Below are 18881 nucleotides of genomic sequence, written 5' to 3'. Positions count from 1 at the left end.
TCCTTCACGTACTGTTTTCGCCTAATATATAGTAGGAAAGTAGGCATATTTGAACACACTTAAGTCCGAATCTCGCGATAATTAGTACGTCACCCAGGTAATTCTCGCCTACTCTTTTGGATTCGTACATACTTTTTCGCTCGCCTACTCTTTTTCCCATACTAAATAGTAGGGAAGTATGCGGTTTCGAACGCAGCCCGTAACACGAGACAAGCAGGAAACAATGCATTCATGAACCGTGACAGTGAGTGTTGAATTAGAAGTGAGAGAAATTTCAGTGAATATAGATAATGTTCAGTGAACTGATTGTTTCATTAATTAATTCATTTTATTTCATATTTTATTTCATTCATTGGTTCAATTATTATTATTATTTTATTTTTTAGTTAGTACTGTAGATAACCATTTAAACAAGAGCAGACACACATTTAAAATTATTAATCATTTATTTTCTTTTGATTAATGCAAGGTGTGAGACCCCGAACCCAGGACTCCAGATACTGTAAGTTGTGAGTATATGTATTTGGTGAGCTCAGACCCCAAGTAGATATTTTTCCTCCTTTTCTTTTTTTATTTTATTTTCATTAGTAGGCGTTAATTCCTACTAATGGGTTACACTAAAGAAAATGATTGATCATTTTTGCCTCATTTCTTTGGCCAAAGTAAATTGGTCAAAAAGTGAAACATTGATATGTGGTAAATGGGCTGGAGGTCCTCCTAAATTACCAGGAGGCCTGCCCTGGAAAAGCGATGGAATAAAATTTCTACCAGAAAGACTCGGGAGAGTTATTTCAATAAACCATACATTTATTGACAGCTCAGCAAGCTGATAATCTACAAAGTCATTTGGCGTAGGCCCCGTCCGTAGTGCATAATCCGAGAGTATCGGATCTGCAATTCCTGCCTAAAGATGAAGGCAGGGGCGCAGCCGACCCCCCTGGGAGGTATAGACGGGACCATCCTGGTGGTGGTGGGGAGGATGGGGGTAATCGTCGCTTCAGTATCTGCGAACTCAAACGTGTGTAAGTACCGTGCTTTTATACAGTGAGCATAAGAATATGATTGGATAGAAGTGAAGGCAATAAGTGACGTAGTAATTGAGTCTTCCCAGCAGAACTTATGCTAAAGCTTTCATATCTGGGAGTTCATCTTGGGAATGATTCTGTTACAAAAAAACTGGGGAGGTGTTTTAAAAAAGGAAAAGGAAAACTAGGAAAATAGAAGTGGTGTTTAATTGTCTTAACATGTCTGAATGTAGGTACAAATGTAAAAAGAAAAAAAAAACATTAAAAAAAGTCTTAATTGTTTTCCTTGTGATTTGTTGTTTATAAAAATGTATTCATGTATTTCTTTACTGATTTATTGAGTATTTGTTTATTGCTTATGTGATGGCCAATGCTTTGGCAATACTGTACAAGTCATGCCAATAAAGCTCACTTTAACTTGAGAGCCTGAGGAGGGGAGAGAGAGAGAGAGAGAGAGAGAGAGAGAAGCAGCCACTGGAGAAGAGGTATACAAGTGTGTGTGTGTGTGTGTGTGTGTGTGTGTGTGTGTGTGTGTGTGTGTGTGTGTGTGTGTGTGTGCGGGCTAGAAGACAATGTGCCCAGGGTTCTGAAATCTTAATCCGGGCCTGCGTACAGACAGAGTTTTCTGCAGAGAAGTACAGTTTCACCCAGTGCCTTTATGTGCATCACTTAAACCTCACTCTGCTGTTTCCTGTTATGTTCATTTAGTTAAAGATCTTTACCATGGTGAGAAAAACTTCTCTCACCCCTGATGCCCTAGAGAGGAAACGCTTCAAAGAAGTAGCAGGTTATCGGCCACATCCTGTCACACAAACATATGCATTTATATTGAAGAAACAAACTTTCCACTAAGCAGAAAACTCTTAAAGTAACTACAGTGTTTTGATGGCAGACAGCGATTCTCCATCTATGAATTTCTATGAATTAAATCTCTACTAGTTTTCTGAAGAAGTTCTCGGTGAAGAATCGGTTTAAGTTCCAAAGTTCTCACAGTCCTTTATGAAAACGCAGAACTGAAAGCAGCTTTAAAGCAACTTCTGCTCAAGTTCAGCGGAGGAACAAGACTCATCTTCATCATCATTATTCATGGTTAGTAAATACTACTTCTTAATATACTGATATATAAAGATAAAAAGTCATGTATCCATTCACAATGATCTAGACTTAATAAACAGTATTGTGTATGACTTTTTTGATTGCTAACAAAACTCAAAGTAATATTTGATCTTTTACAGTAATTTTAGCAGATTTAAGCAACACAGTTTTCTCAACACAGTTATCTCTAAAGAGCAGTCCACTTTAAAAAATAATAAAACATATAGCAGCAGCATATTAGAAAGAGCAAGCATAAAATCGTTTAAAAAGCAAAAAAATTTGGCCAGCGTATGTTTAATTATGACTGAATTGCATTTCACTGTGGCGTCATCCTCTCATCACATATCAAGCACACAGGTAAGCCAGAATCGTCAGGGGTGAAGGCAAATGAATCTGTCCGTGAAGCATTAAACGTTCTATATTCATCCGAAATTATTTTTTTAGATTTACACTGTTAATGATTTTCTTGTATTTGTACAGGACATTACTGGCTACCGGAAGCTAATTATTTTATTAACCCTCTAGGGCAGGGGTGTCCAAACTCGGTCCTGGAGGGCCACTGTCCTGCAGAGTTTAGCTCCAACCCCAATTAAACACACCTGAACCAGGGGCCGTATTCACAAAGCATTTTATCTTACCACTAGGAGTACTCCTAAATCGCACTAAAAGATTTTAGCTAGGAGTTTTCTCTTAAAAGTTATTCACAACGCCTTTCAGACCTACTCTTAGTAAAGAAAAATGACAACTCCTAAACTAAGAGTGAGTCTTCGTTGCTATGGATGACGTCATTACTCATGCACGAGCTTGACTGAAGTGACCACCTTGATTGGCTGATGATTGTAACGCGGTAATGATTCCAAACTCCTCCCCTACGATGATGATTGACAGGTGACAGGTCTGAGAATGTGTGCGCTACACAAGTAGTGTGAAGGACGGAAGATGATGAATAACTGAATAAATAGCCTAAATGAATAAAGAGTAAGGCAAAACAAATAGCCTAGTAGCCTAATGAAACATATGGATTGATGCAATATCTTTGCAACATTATTGAATTAATCTGTCACTATATGCCTCTGCCTACGTTTGCAAAGAGAAGAACATTTTAATTTGATTCACAATGAAACGTTACAATTAGTTTACATGCAATGAGTAGCCTAGTTTTGGTTGTTGTTGGTGGCGTTATTGCATCCCTAGTTATGCCTACAATGTACAATGCCAAATTGTTCACTCGCGATTGGAAGCTCCTGTAGCCGCCGCATACGCATTTCAAAACATCGCAACGTGAAATGCCACAAAAAGCGATTTGTGAATAGGTCTTAGTGAGTTAGGAGTCCTCTCGACTTCTTTTAAGCTGTCCCAGGCTTAGGTGCCACTTTTAGGGCTAAAACGCTTAGTGAATTACTCTTAGTGAAAAAAATTAGGAGTCCTAAAGTTACGAGTGACACGCCCATTATTTTTAGGAGTTGCTCCTAAATTCGCCAGTTAGGAGCTACTTTTAGCCTTAAAATTCTTTGTGATTACGGCCCCAGATAATCAAGTCCTAATAAGATCTTGATTATCTGGTTCAGGTGTGTTTAATTGGGGTTGGAGCTAAACTCTGCAGGACAGTGGCCCTCCAGGACCGAGTTTGGACACCCCTGCTCTAGAGCCCTGTGGAGCACTTTTATGATGGATAGATGCACTTTTATCATGGATGGATGTACTTTTATGATGGATAGATGCACTTTTATGATGGATAGATGCACTTTTATCATGGCTGGATGTACTTTTATGATGGATAGATGCACTTTTATGATGGATAGATGCACTTTTATCATGGATGGATGTACTTTTATGATGGATAGATGCACTTTTATGATGGATAGATGCACTTTTATAATGGATAGATGCACTTTTATGATGGATAGATGCACTTTTATCATGATAGATGCACTTTTATGATGGATGGATGCACTTTTATAATGGATAGATGCACTTTTATCATGGATAGATGCACTTATGATGGATGGATGCACTTTTATGATGAATGGATGCACTTTTATGATGGATGGATGCACTTTTATGATGGATAGATGCACTTTTTCATGGATATATGCACTTTTATGATGGATGGATGCACTTTTATGATGGATGGATGCACTTTTATGATGGATAGATGCACTTTTATAATGGATAGATGCACTTTTATCATGATAGATGCACTTTTATGATGGATGGATGCACTTTTATAATGGATAGATGCACTTTTATAATGGATAGACAGACTTTTATCATGGATAGATGCACTTTTATGATGGATGGATGCACTTTTATGATGGATGGATGCACTTTTATGATGGATAGATGCACTTTTATGATGGATGGATGGATGCACTTTTATGATGGATGGATGCACTTTTATGATGGATGGATGCACTTTTATGATGGATAGATGCACTTTTATCATGATAGATGCGCTTTTATGATGGATAGATGCACTTTTATAATGGATAGATGCACTTTTATGATGGATGGATGCACTTTTATGATGGATGGATGCACTTTTATAATGGATAGATGCACTTTTATGATGGATGGATGCACTTTTATGATGGATGGATGCACTTTTATGATGGATAGATGCACTTTTATGATGGATGGATGCACTTTTATGATGAATGGATGCACTTTTATGATGGATGGATGCACTTTTATGATGGATAGATGCACTTTTATGATGGATGGATGCACTTTTATGATGGATGGATGCACTTTTATGATGGATGGATGCACTTTTATGATGGATGGATGCACTTTTATAATGGATAGATGCACTTTTATAATGGATAGACAGACTTTTATCATGATAGATGCACTTTTATGATGGATGGATGCACTTTTATGATGAATGGATGCACTTTTATGATGGATGGATGCACTTTTATGATGGATGGATGCACTTTTATGATGGATAGATGCACTTTTATGATGGATGGATGCACTTTTATAATGGATAGATGCACTTTTATAATGGATAGACAGACTTTTATCATGATAGATGCACTTTTATGATGGATGGATGCACTTTTATGATGAATGGATGCACTTTTATGATGGATGGATGCACTTTTATGATGGATAGATGGACTTTTATGATGGATGGATGCACTTTTATGATGGATGGATGCACTTTTATGATGGATAGATGCACTTTTATGATGGATGGATGCACTTTTATGATGGATAGATGCACTTTTATCATGATAGATGCACTTTTATGATGGATAGATGCACTTTTATAATGGATAGATGCACTTTTATCATGGATAGATGCACTTTTATGATGGATGGATGCACTTTTATGATGAATGGATGCACTTTTATGATGGATGGATGCACTTTTATGATGGATAGATGCACTTTTGTGATGGATGGATGCACTTTTATGATGGATAGATACACTTTTATGATGGATGGATGCACTTTTATGATGGATAGATGCACTTTTTCATGGATATATGCACTTTTATGATGGATGGATGCACTTTTATGATGGATGGAAGCACTTTTATGATGGATAGATGCACTTTTATAATGGATAGATGCACTTTTATCATGATAGATGCACTTTTATGATGGATGGATGCACTTTTATAATGGATAGATGCACTTTTATAATGGATAGACAGACTTTTATCATGGATAGATGCACTTTTATGATGGATGGATGCACTTTTATGATGGATGGATGCACTTTTATGATGGATAGATGCACTTTTATGATGGATGGATGGATGCACTTTTATGATGGATGGATGCACTTTTATGATGGATAGATGCACTTTTATCATGATAGATGCACTTTTATGATGGATAGATGCACTTTTATAATGGATAGATGCACTTTTATGATGGATGGATGCACTTTTATGATGGATGGATGCACTTTTATAATGGATAGATGCACTTTTATGATGGATGGATGCACTTTTATGATGGATGGATGCACTTTTATGATGGATAGATGCACTTTTATGATGGATGGATGCACTTTTATGATGGATAGATGCACTTTTATGATGGATGGATGCACTTTTATGATGGATGGATGCACTTTTATGATGGATAGATGCACTTTTATGATGGATGGATGCACTTTTATAATGGATAGATGCACTTTTATAATGGATAGACAGACTTTTATCATGATAGATGCACTTTTATGATGGATGGATGCACTTTTATGATGAATGGATGCACTTTTATGATGGATGGATGCACTTTTATGATGGATAGATGGACTTTTATGATGGATGGATGCACTTTTATGATGGATGGATGCACTTTTATGATGGATAGATGCACTTTTATGATGGATGGATGCACTTTTATGATGGATAGATGCACTTTTATCATGATAGATGCACTTTTATGATGGATAGATGCACTTTTATAATGGATAGATGCACTTTTATCATGGATAGATGCACTTTTATGATGGATGGATGCACTTTTATGATGAATGGATGCACTTTTATGATGGATGGATGCACTTTTATGATGGATAGATGCACTTTTGTGATGGATGGATGCACTTTTATGATGGATAGATACACTTTTATGATGGATGGATGCACTTTTATGATGGATAGATGCACTTTTATAATGGATAGATGCACTTTTATGATGGATGGATGCACTTTTATGATGGATGGATGCACTTTTATGATGGATGGATGCACTTTTATGATGGATGGATGCACTTTTATAATGGATAGATGCACTTTTATAATGGATAGACAGACTTATCATGGATAGATGCACTTTTATGATGGATGGATGCACTTTTATGATGAATGGATGCACTTTTATGATGGATGGATGCACTTTTATGATGGATAGATGCACTTTTATCATGGATGGATGCACTTTTATGATGGATAGATGCACTTTTATGATGGATAGATGCACTTTTATGATGGATAGATGCACTTTTATCATGGATGGGTGCACTTTTATGATGGATGGATGGATGCACTTTTATGATGGAGAGATGCACTTTTATCATGGATAGATGCACTTTTATGATGGATAGATGCACTTTTATCATGGATGGGTGCACTTTTATGATGGATGGATGCACTTTTATGGACTTTTTTTTTACAGAAACAAACATTCACTGCCATTATAAAGCTTTGAAGAGCCAGGACATTTTTTATATATATCTTCGATTGTATTAGTCTTAAATAGGGATGTAACGGTATGAAAATTTCGTAATCACGATTATAGTGACCAAAATTATCACGATTATCAATATTATCACCGTTTTATTAAAATGAGATGAAAATGTTCAAAAATAACTTATACGCACACTGAAAACATTTCAACAAGTTTTATATTTTGAAATCAACAAACAACAAATAAAATCAGCAGCTCTACGATGCACTTTTTTTTAAGCATACACATTAAATTATATGACCGTCGTCAATAGCAATGCATTGTAACACAGCGCACATCTCTTCTATCACCGCGGCAGCATTCCCATTGTCCTTCCAAAAGTGAGAGAGGTATGGGGCCCTGCACAGTGTCTATTTCAGCAAGCAATGCTGGTTCAGGTTTTGCTCATGTTCTTGTGATTCTACCAGCATTCTAGACAAGCAATCGGCTACAAAGTTTTTGTGTCCAGCCCTGTGCACCACATCTTATTGGTAACAAAGCAGTCTAGTTGACCATCTTGCAATGCGTAAGCCAGCGATATTCATGCCTTTTGTAGCAAGTAGAGTTGATAACGCTCGATGGTCTGTTCTGAGGGTAAATCTTCTCCCCCAGAGGTACGTTCTCCAGCGTTTTACAGCGAAAACACATGCCAACGCTTCCTTTTCCACTGGACTGTACTTTTTGTCTGCATCGGTAAGTACTCGAGAAGCAAATGCAGTAACTCGTTCTGTGCCATCGGTGTGAAGCTGGGATAACATCAAGTTCAAGTTCAAATTTATTGCCAATTTTACTGCATGTACAGGACATACAGAGGATTGAAATTCCGTTTCCCTCAGACCCCATGGTGTAAAACCCAAACATAACACAGACAAGTATTACAAATGTTAAAATTATATATAAATCACAATAAAAACATTTAAAAAAAACCATCAGGCACATAAGAGTGACATAGCCCCTAAGCCATAATCAGATGCATCTGTTGAGAGATACGTTGGCAAGTTTAGATCGAAAGGTGCCAGAGCTGGACCTTGTTTGAGCAGTGTTTTCAGTTTTCGGAAGCTGTCATCCGCCTCCGCCTCTTCTGATTATTCTTTTCACTCCTCTGTCAGAAATCTTGCGAGGAGCACCTAGTCGAGGCAAATTTATGGTGAAATGATTGTCTTTCCACTTTCGTATTATGGCCCCAACAGTGCTCACTGGACCATTCAGAAGCTTAGAATGGCGCCTATAACCAATGTCATCATTATGTGTTGGAACAATTAGGTTGCGAAGGTCTTGAGACAGCTCTTTGCTTTTACCCATCATGAGATGTGTCTTGTGTGACACCTTGGCAATGAGACCTTTTTGTAGGCCAACTGTTGGGACTGAACCAGCTGTTATTAATTTGCACGGACAGGGGGCTGGATTGCTTTTTAATTACTAATAGTTTTAAGCTGGTGTCTTGGCTCTCCATGCCTTTTTGCACCTCCCTTTCTTCATGTGTTCAATACTTTTTCCCTGTGTCATTTCACATTATTACACATAACGTAATTTCTGAGCTTATTTGTTTTGGTTTCTTTGTATGTACTGATTCCTTGGGTTGTTACCAACATCTGGTGAAAATTTCATGTCAATAGCACCTTTGGAAATATATTTACTGAGAAAAATGGTGACATGTTCAATACTTATTTCCCCCGCTGTATCATATTTTTTTAATACTGCTTTTAACCGATAGGAGTTTTTAATATTTTTTATTATATTGCAATAAGTTCACAGTTACTGTCCTATTTAATGTAGAAACAACTTAAAGTCAGTATATTTTAAATATTGGTTTAATGCCATCTTTTTATAAATAAAGGCCAGTATCACTGATACTAATACAGCTACTGATGTCTCTGATAATTGATTTTTTAAACATTAATTATAGACATTCATCTTTACAGTATAACTGAAAGCTATCGATTTCAACATTTATTAGGGTATAAATAAAATATCAACTTTTAATGTAAGTGAACTTAAAACATTCTTCTCATAAACCCATTATAATAAATGTCACATTAACCTGTGACCTTCCTACCTGTCTAACAGGAAATATACAGAAATTAAATAAAGTTATCAAACACTTTACAGTCTTCACTGCATAAATCATAAATGACATATAGGTAACACTTTACAATAAGGTTCATTAGTTAACTACATTAGTAAACATTAAAGCCACACCGTGTAACTTTTCAACCTTCATAATATATTTCCAAGACCCTTGTGATGGTACATCGACTTACAATAGGTTGAATGACACGTCTGCCATAGCCTGACGGGGTCTGTATCGCTTTTACTGGCACTACATAACTTCGGGGTTCGGGTAGTAACCAGAGCACAGAAAGAACTACAAAATTCGACTGCTCTACGGCATACGTCACTTCCCCCACCACTTCCTCAAATTCGGACGTGAGCGTTTATATACTGTCTATGGATGTGAGATGCCAACCAGCGTTTGTTTTTCGGCTTTCGTGCGTATGTTTTTGTCATGGGGGCTGTTGTGTTTAGACCTGGCCACTTCATGCGTTTTCTCAGATCGGATAGCTATCCGATCGTGAAAAGACCAGGTGTAAATGCCCTCCGAAACGCATTCAAGACGGATTTGAATCCGATCGCTCAAACCACTTCAGGAGGAGGTCTGAGACGCATTCCAGACGAAACTAAACAAGTGTAAATGCATCTGGTTGTTGAAACCACATATGTAAATTGTACTCCTCCCAAAAATGCTAAAAAATAAATAATAATAAAAAAACGTGTGAAAGCGTGTTATAGGCTATATGTTATTGCCAGATACTGGAACACGCATCACCGCAGATGAGAAGCTGAGCATCGATTCATCAAGCCAACATGCAAACTATCGCAAATCAAAGTGAAAGTAAGTCGCAGATGTTTTAACACACAATCATCAACATCATTAAAAGTAAAGAAACTAAATGATCTTACCAGGGCTGTTGCTGCTGCTCTCTCTTATTGCTGTCATTTTAGCTGATGATCAATAAAATGCAGCTCATATCTGTTGCTTTCGGTGACGTGCACTCCATTAAATCTGCATATAGCGCGAGAATTGAAGATCGGATTTTAATCCGTTTCGCAAAAACACATTTATGTGACCAGGTGTAAATAGAATCGTTTTGATAAATCAGATAGCTATCCGATCTGAGAAAACGCACGAAGTGGCCAGTAAATAAATCTCTTATTTGTAAACTTGTTTGCATTCTATGTTGTATGTTGTTGTGCTTGCTTGTAGTATGTCATTTTTTTACATGCTTTTCATTCATCCATTGCTGATAATTAGACCAGTCCAATAATTTCCACATATGTCTAGCTAGCTTTCGGGGGTGGAGGGGTATTTACGACAGTGCAAGTATTCCACAGCGACTCTAGGGGTCGTTGTTTGACAAAAACACAATTTCTCCACAGTGTCCCTTTAACTAATAATGAACTGCACTTATACAGCATTTGTTCATCTTTGTTAATGTTAATTTCGACATTTACTAATAGTTTATTAAAATCTTGTTAACATTAGTTAATGCACTGTAAACTAACATGAACAGTTTTATTTGTATTAACTGACATTAACAAAGATTAACAAAAACAGTAATAAATGTATTGCTCATTGTTAGTTCATGTTAGTTAATACGTTAACTAATGTTTAATAAAGGAACCTTATTGTAAAGTGTTACCGAAATATAAATTAATCCTTATTAAATCAACAATTTTCTCTGCTACAACAATCTCTGTTACCTTTGTTCTTTGATTTTGATTAGCCAGCAGCCATATCTCCCTGTAGCCCAAGACTGGTTGCCCACTGAAGCTAAGCAGGGCTGAGCCTGGTCAGTGTCTGGATGGGAGACCTCCTGGGAAAACCAGGTTGCTGCTGGAAGAGGTGTTAGTGAGGCCAGCAGGGGGCGCCCACCCTGTGGTCTGTGTGGGTCCTAATGCCCCAGTATAGTGACGGGGACACTATACTGTCAAAGAGCACCGTCCTTCGGATGAGACGTAAAACCGAGGTGCTGACTCTCTGTGGTCATTACAAATCCCATGGCACTTCTCGTAAAGAGTAGGGGTGTAACCCCGGTGTCCTGGCCACATTCCACCCATTGGCCCTTACCAATCATGGCCTCCTAATAATCCCCATCCACTGAACTGGCTCTATCACTCTCTCCTCTCTCCACCTAAAGCTGGTGTGTGGTGAGCGCACTGGTGCCGTTGTACTGTGGCTGCCATCGCATCATCCAAGTGGATGCTGCACACTGGTGGTGGTTGAGGAGAGATCCCCTGATATGATTGTAAAGCGCTTTGGGTGTACAGTAGTACATATGAAAGTGCTATATAAATGCCTCATTCATTCATTAACATTAATGACATCGCAGCAACGGGTTTATTAGGCTGAACGTGTAAACATGTAAACCAAACATGCAGTGCAAATGTGTGTTTGAAGTGGCGAAACAGGTGAAAAGAACGTGCTCTTTACTTAGTGTTCTCAAAATTGCATGTCGAAAGCGTGTGCTCACTTTTTTAGGGTCTGTCGCGTTTTTGTCCTATAGCACAAATAAATATAACAGAGCAAACATTTACAAATTCAATTCAAATGAAATAAACAGTTCTTTTAAGGTTTTTCAATCCGTGTATCATTCGTTCAGTCATATTTTTATTTAATATTGAAAGTAGAAAAATGAGAAAACGGTTCCTATTTCGTTTTTTCATTTTTTTTTTTAGCTTTAGTTTTCGTTCTGAGGTAGCAAAATTAATAAACAGCTTGAATATTCGATTTCTTCACGTGGGTGGGAATGAAACGCCCCTCTCCTCTGATTTGTCAGCCGAAGATCAAACTGTCCCGTCATCAGTTCTTCCTCAGTTTTGCACTGCAGAATAAGAGTCCTCCGTTGTGTGGATTCTTAACACGCGTTTATTGCAACTTTTTCTTTTTTTTTCCATCAACCAGACTAACGAATGGCTCAACACAACCCGCACTGGGGAATAGACTAGACAGGGCTTTCTTCTTTGTAGACCAGAGTTACCAAGTGCCAGGGGTTTGCTATTTTCCTATTTTCCGAACTGTAAAGTCACGTTTTTTTTTTTTTTTTTATCATGAACCACGCTGTGTTTTATTCCTAAGTGACTATATAATGCATTTTACTTCAAATAATCTAAATGTTGACTTTGGAAAGTAGGCGCGTCAGAAGGCTATTCACTCTATTTTGGTTTATTTTTGGTGTGCGCCAGAAAGATGTTAAGGAAGCTGAGCATCATGTTGTTTTCTTTATTTTTCAAAGGCATGACATTTTGTTGTCATTTTGAATGTACACAAATAAAAACATAAATTTTACCGCTTCGAATGACAGAGTATTAAACGACAGAATATTAAGTTATTTCCCCTGTTGAGTAACAAATCAAAGTGATGGCGCTGGCGCATCGCTCGCTCACACAACTTCTAGGCTATTATCAGTTCACTTCTGGCATTGCTAACTTGACATCACAGCCTGTTTATTATTAAAATAAAACACAGTCGACCAAATATATAAAAAGTTATTCTGCTTAATTTAATTGGTCTTTTGTACAATATAAAAGCTGTGCCGCACAGTCCTACTTGCTTGTTACTTACTTGTCCTTACTTGTTATTCCAAACTCCTTTCTCTTGCTGTGATGATGCTGATTTAGCCTATACGTGTATATTGGGACTCGACTGAAGTATGAAGCCTTCTTTACATTACTAGTTCGCATCCAAATGTTACATTGCAAATATGGAAACTTTGGACTGAATGAGAGATGCGTGAAACCAATGTCGGTACAGTTTCAGTTTCGATTCAAATGAATTTTTTTTAGGCTTGGCGTTTAAAATAGGCTAAATGTTGTTTATAATAAAGGACACAATAGTCAAGTCAAGTCATCTTCATTTATATAGCGCTTTTAACAATGTCGATTGTTTCAAAGCAGCTTTACAGAGATAAACGTATAATTTAAGGTAAGATTGTTTTGGCTTTATAGCGGTTCTTTAATAAAGTTATTTTCCAGCTAAAGTTAGTTTTGATTGATTCGCTTCCGTCGCAATGATCATTTGTTATTAAATTTGGGGCCGCTAAGACGACACCATTCTCTCTACACAAACTTTAAACGCGAACCTGTGAGAAACGCTGATGGCGTTCACATGCGCATTAAGAATCTGTTCTATAGTTATGTGCGTTTGAATATGTGTGCGCAGGTTTGGAATTCCCTACAAACCAAGCCTAAACAAATTACTGGTGTTTCCTTATAGTTTTGATTCAGAATTTTATATTATTTTATCAATTCGGGGTAGGTACGCGAATTGAGTTTTCCCGACGACGCTTTATCTGTAGAGTGGTAAAGGGATCCTCCATAGGGAGAGACTAGTTGGCACTTCAGCACTGCGTTGACATCGGGTTCAGGCGAAGGTCATTCGTCAGATCTGGATACGGCCTGGATCCGGCAGGCTGCGGGAAAACCTCGGGATAAACAAAGACACTAAAATTAGCGTAGATGCCATTCTTCTCATGATGTAACGAGTACATCAGGATTTATGGGAAGTGTTCCCGGTTCCAGCTGACCTAATCTATGCAGCCTAACATTGAATTATAGAAGTCTATAATGTATTATGTGAATGCTAGGTCAAAGAGATGTGTCTTTAATCTAGCTTTGAACTGACAGAGTGTGTCTGCTTCCCGGACAATGGTAGGAAGACTGTTCCAAAGTTTTGGTGCTAAATAGGAAAAGGATCTACCGCCAGCAGTCGATTTTGATATTCTAGGTATTATCAACTGGCCGGAATTTTGAGATCGCAATAGACGTGAAGGACTATAATGCGTTAAGAGCTCGCTCAAGCACTGCGGAGCTAAACCATTTAGTGCTTTGTAAGTAATCAGCAATATTTTAAAATTTATGCGATGTTTAATAGGGAGCCAGTGCAGTGTTGACAGAACTGGGCTAATATGGTCATACTTCCTGATTCTGGTAAGAACTCGAGCTGTTGCATTTTGAACTAGCTGTAGTTTGTTTATTAAGTGTGCAGGGCAACCACCCAGTAGAGCATTACAATAATCTAGCCTTGAGGTCATGAACGCATGAACTAATTGATCCACATTTGTCAATGATAGCATATGGCGTAATTTAGATATATTTTTTATATTTTACAGATACTAGACTCTTGACTTTCAAATGAAAGATTGGTATCAAAGAGAACACCCAGGTTCCTAACCGACGACGAAGACTTAACAGAGCAGCCATCAAGTGTTAGACAGTATTCTAGGTTATTACGTGAGGAAGTTTTTTGTCCAATAATTAGAATCTCTGTTTTTTCAGAATTTAGAAGTAGGAAATTACGAATCATCCAATTTTTTATATCAGCTATGCATTCTGTTAATTTTGTGAATTGGTAAGTTTCATTAGGTTTTGAAGAAATATAGAGCTGAGTATCGTCAGCATAACAGTGAAAGCTAATTCCATGTTTCCTAATGATATCTCCTAATGGTAGCATGTACAGAGTGAACAGCAGCGGTCCTAGTACTGAGCCTTGTGGTACGCCATACAGAACTTGTGATCGATGAGACATCTCTTCATTTACTGCTACAAACTGATAACGGTCAGATAAGTATGATTTAAACCATGCTAGTGCAATTCCACTAATGCCAACATAGTTTTCTAGTCTATTTAAAAGAATGTTGTGGTCAATAGTGTCAAATGCAGCACTAAGATCGAGTAACACTAATAGAGAGATACAACCACGATCGGATGATAAGAGCAAATCATTTGTGACTCTAACGAGAGCAGTCTCGGTACTATGGTACGGTCTAAACCCGGACTGGAAATCCTTGCAGATATAATTTCTTTCAAAAAAGGAACACAGTTGTGAAGATACTGCTTCTTCTAATATCTTTGACAGAAAAGGTAGATTCGAGATCGGCCTGTAATTGACTAATTCTGTAGGATCAAGTTGAGTTTTTTTAACAAGCGGTTTAATCATAGCCAGCTTAAAGTTTTTTGGTACGTATCCTAGAGACAAAGGCGAATTAATGATATTAGGAAGAGGATCTATGACCTCTGGAAGCATCTCTTTCAGTAGCTTAGTCAGTATAGGGTCTAACATACATGTTGTAGATTTAGATGATTTAACGAGTTTAGTAAATTCTTCCTCTCCTATAGCAACGAATGAATCAAATTTTTCCTCAGGAAGACTACAATGCACTGCCTGATGCGATACTGTAGTAGACGGTTGCATAGTTATAATTTTGTCCCTGATATTATCAATCTTATAAGTGAAGAAGTTCATAAAGTCATTACTGCTGTGTTGCTTGGAAACTTCGGTGCTTGAAGCTTTCTTTTTCGTTAGTTTAGCCACTGTTTCAAATAAATACCTAGGATTATGTTTATTTTCTTCTAATAGGGTTGTAAAATAAGTAGGGCTGTCAAAGTTAGTGCGTTAATAACGCGTTAATGCAAAATCATATTAACGGCACTATTTTTTTTAACGCTCGATTAACGCAGCGCGTATTTTCTGTTTGACCCGTGGCCCAAAACATAGTTGGAGAAATGGAGATACACAGTGTTGCCAACTTAGCGACATTGCAGACCCATTTAGCGATTTTTTCCCTTCAACAAAGCGCGCAAACCTTATTTAGTTTCTGAGAATCTACCGGTACCGTCGGTACTGCTCTCCCAGCACGCGCGCGCGCGCCTCTCTCTCTCTCGCTCTCTCTCTCGCTTTCTCTCTGCGTCTCGCGCTGGAGAGAGGAGCAGCACTTTAATTCAGTTAAACACAGATATGATGTTGCTTCTCTAATTTTACATGCAAGTATAGCCGAAATCGCAAAACAGATATTGTGTTTATCTTATGTGTATTTGATTTCATCAGACGACGGCTCGATTATCAGGATTATTGTGCAGATTAACATCTTGGAAGAGAGAGCTGGTTATGTCTTAATGGGTCGCGTTTCAGTCACCATTTCATATTCAGTCCGTTGTTTGACAACAGAAACAGTAAAATATACCAATGAAAACAGTTTTATTGAGAATTTAGCTTAATCAAAATGGGCACAGAGAGAGACAAACTATAATGTAGCCTAATAATAAATAATAAATGTACATTTAGCATTTTCAGAAGAGCTGCCCTGTCATGCAAAAATCTAAACATGTTTGTGTTAATTGCTCAGTGCAAAGAAAGAGAAGTAATGGGAACCTGGTATTTCTTTGTTCTTTCTACATGTGTCTAATAGACATGAACAAGTTCTTTGAAAAACATCTATGACCTTTGAAACATGTCTCGTCTTCATGCTCTATGTTGACTATGGTTTCAATAATAAACATACATTTGCATAAAGCATCCATATTTATCCATGACCACGTTGATTAGAGTATTACAAACTTTAAAAGTATTAATTTAAGGTACATTTAGAACAAATAAAAAAATGTGCGATTAATCACGAGTTAACTCATGACAATCATGCGATTAATCGATTAAAATTTTTAATCGATTTACAGCCCTAAAAATAAGCAGATCTAGCAGCTTTTAAAGCCTCTCTGTAAGTAATTGAGCTCTCCTTCCATAAAATGCTAAATACCTCTAGTTTTGTTTTCTTCCAGTTGCGCTCCATTTTTCTGGCTGCTCTCTTAAGGGCCTGAGTGTGCTCGTTGTACCACGGCGTTGGACTATTTTCTTTAATCTTCCTTTAAGCGCAACGGAGCAACTGTGTCTAAAGTGCTGTAAAAGAGAGAGTTAAAAGTTTCTGTTGCAATATCTAGTTATTCTAAGCTATCTGGGATGCTGAGGAGATGAAACTGATTAGGAAGATAATAGGCTATTATTATAAGTTATTAGGTTATATTTTTATTATACGTGGCTACTTATTTTTCATTCTTGTTGTTTTCTGAATACCATTCATTTAAGGATTTGACATAGGCTACAGTAAGGGGAAGTAAAATACACATAGACATAGCCTATATGTTATTAATAGTGTTTATAATGTTAATGTTGTATTTTATTTACCGGCCTTTTACACTATTTCTGAATAGGCTAATAATAAAATGCATTTGTTTCCCTCTCAACATGACCGATGCGCTACGCACAAGCGCACATCTTTGAGATATAAATGAATAAATTTTAATAAAACAAGGCCTACATCATAAAACTCAGAAGAGTATGTATTTTAATATCTCAGTTGTTCTCTGTTCTCCGGTTGTTAGATAGTCGGTCTGAATGACAGTTCATGCGTTTACGTTAATATAGGTCTATTATATAGTCAATGCATTATTCTTTTTTTGTATTAGTGTTAAAAATATCTAATTTACAACTAATTATATTGATTTATATCTTCATTTATTATTATTTTTTTAATTACTGGGCGAGGGCGACCATGGTAGGCTAACAGCCGTCATTTACCCTGCATACCCAGCTGATGCAAAGCATAGGTGAATTTATATCTACACAGAAGAAAGCCTACACCGTCTAGTCTATTCCCCAGTACGGGTTGTGTCGAACCATTCGTGAGTCTGGTTGTTTGATGAAAAAAAGATGAAATGTAGGCCTAGTCCACACGGACATTTTTATAACCGGAGTTTTTCCTCCTGCGTTTAAAAAAAAAATCCCGTCCACATGTGCTCGGTTTAAAAGAAATCTCAGCCTACATGAAAACACAAAAACACGCTATCACGCGCTGTCAAGAGCATGCCACACCAGCAGGCGGCGATCGTAAAGCCACGTTGGCCAATCATAAGCCTGAATTAGAAGCAAAGACCCCAGTTTTACTGTCTACACGACAACACTGCAACCGGCGTTTCTGAAAATCTTCACCCTGGCAGGGGTTTTCAAAAATGTTCGGTTTCAGTGACCTGATACTGCGTTTCCGTGTGGACGAACGGCCGAACCGCGTAAAAAAAGTCACGGTTATAAAAATAACGTGTTAAATCCACACAACGGAGGACTCTTATTCTGCAGTGCAGAACTGAGGAAGAACTGATGACAGAAGAACAGTAATCAAATATAAAATATCACTGCAGTCTTCAGGGAATAAATATAGATATAGATAAATATAGATCCTGTCCGCGTTAAAAATTCACTTTCCACTTTTTTCTCTAGTTTTACAACGGTCAGCATAGATAATACTTTGAAATGAATCATGTCTATGAGCTCTTTCACATGCTCTTTGACCCTTTGCCTACTGAGGTTCTAAACATGTACTTCACAAGCTTATGTCCTGCTATTACCGTAATTATTAACAATTCCTTAGCTACTGGGCACGTCCCTTTGGCCCTTAAGACAGCCGCTATACACCAGTTCTTAAAAAGCCTGGCTCTGATCCTGAAGATTGATCTACCTATAGGCCTATTGCCAATCTACCTTTTCTGTCTAAAGTCCTCGAACGGGTCGTTGTTGGCCAGCTACAGCAATATCTGTACAAATATTTATGTCTTTATGTTGTTTCTACATTATTTTGGAGATTTAATGTGAAAGTATTATAATATCAAAATATATTAAAAACTTTATTGTTTATCGCGATTACCAAAAAATGACAAAAAAAAAAAACGCAAATAAATTAT

At 37.4% G+C, this 18881-nt stretch overlaps 1 protein-coding gene across 1 annotated transcript in view; it reads left to right on the top strand.

The window, feature by feature from the left end:
- Positions 1–1832: 1832 nt before the first annotated feature.
- The window catches only part of LOC308689345 (protein NLRC3-like), a gene marked incomplete at its 3' end in the record, with an annotated part of 54437 nt that continues 37388 nt past the window's right edge, over positions 1833–18881 (top strand). The window contains exon 1 of the mRNA XM_081362995.1: positions 1833–2114. The remainder of the gene's footprint in view (positions 2115–18881) is intronic.

This window comes from Scardinius erythrophthalmus, assembly GCF_964197995.2.
Source record: "Scardinius erythrophthalmus genome assembly, chromosome: 4".
Classification (NCBI taxonomy): Eukaryota; Metazoa; Chordata; class Actinopteri; order Cypriniformes; family Leuciscidae; genus Scardinius; species Scardinius erythrophthalmus.
The sequence above is the reverse complement of the archived record's forward strand: the minus strand, read 5'-3'. Positions and strand labels throughout refer to the sequence as shown.